At 35.2% G+C, this 732-nt stretch overlaps 1 long non-coding RNA gene across 1 annotated transcript; it reads left to right on the top strand.

Moving 5' to 3' along the window:
* The first annotated feature begins 6 nt into the window (after nucleotides 1-6).
* On the top strand, nucleotides 7-485 carry LOC109828644. Its single transcript, XR_002243778.1, has 2 exons — nucleotides 7-110; nucleotides 227-485. It is a non-coding gene; the product is annotated as an uncharacterized LOC109828644 (long non-coding RNA).
* The last annotated feature ends 247 nt before the right edge of the window (nucleotides 486-732 follow it).

The following is a 732-nucleotide window of genomic DNA, read 5'->3' as shown; positions in this document are numbered from 1 at the left end:
GGTAATTTGATATTGTCTGCTTTTGTAGATGAGAATGGAAATGAACACATGGGGGTGGTTGCATCAATGTGGCCAATATATGGTCTTTGCCATTAAACAAGAGAATTGAGGTAGAATTTAACAACTTGATACGATTAATTAATAGCTCGGGCGCCTTATTATCATGATATTGTTCTGGTGTTGCTGCAAAACATAATCTTTGTCCGCTCGGATTTAATGATTGGAGGCTTGTGCCTAAAAGATTGAGAGCAGAAGCTGTTGGAATAGTTTGAGTATCGATCTATAACTTTCTATCTCAGAGCAAATTTCTGCTTCCAAAGGGGAGGGAAATGAATGGACTAATACTTTCAATGATCGGCAAAGCATTGAATAATCAGAAAAGGATTGGAATCATGAGAAGAAGCATTAGAACTGAACCCTCTTGATGTTGCTCGCAAATATTGGATACAATTTGTTGAACACTCATTTTCTAAAGAATTTTAAGGTACCTTTCCTTTTAAATTTAATTCATTGCACTTCAATTTGTCTCAATTTATTAGTTTTAATAGTTTGTGTCATTGGTAGCCTGGGAAGCGTATAGTAGATTACAAGTTTGAGATCCACTGAATAATTGTTAGTATTCTTTTAATACAGAAGTCATGCTAAGATTTTCCTCAGCCCTCACCACTTTGAACACAGTTTTTTGTAGTTAGTGGTTTTTGCTAACGTCAAATTTCCAGAAATTAACAGGTG

The sequence above is a fragment of the Asparagus officinalis genome, unplaced genomic scaffold (assembly GCF_001876935.1).
Source record: "Asparagus officinalis unplaced genomic scaffold, Aspof.V1 AsparagusV1_Un3193, whole genome shotgun sequence".
NCBI lineage: Eukaryota > Viridiplantae > Streptophyta > Magnoliopsida > Asparagales > Asparagaceae > Asparagus > Asparagus officinalis.
The sequence above is the reverse complement of the archived record's forward strand: the minus strand, read 5'-3'. Positions and strand labels throughout refer to the sequence as shown.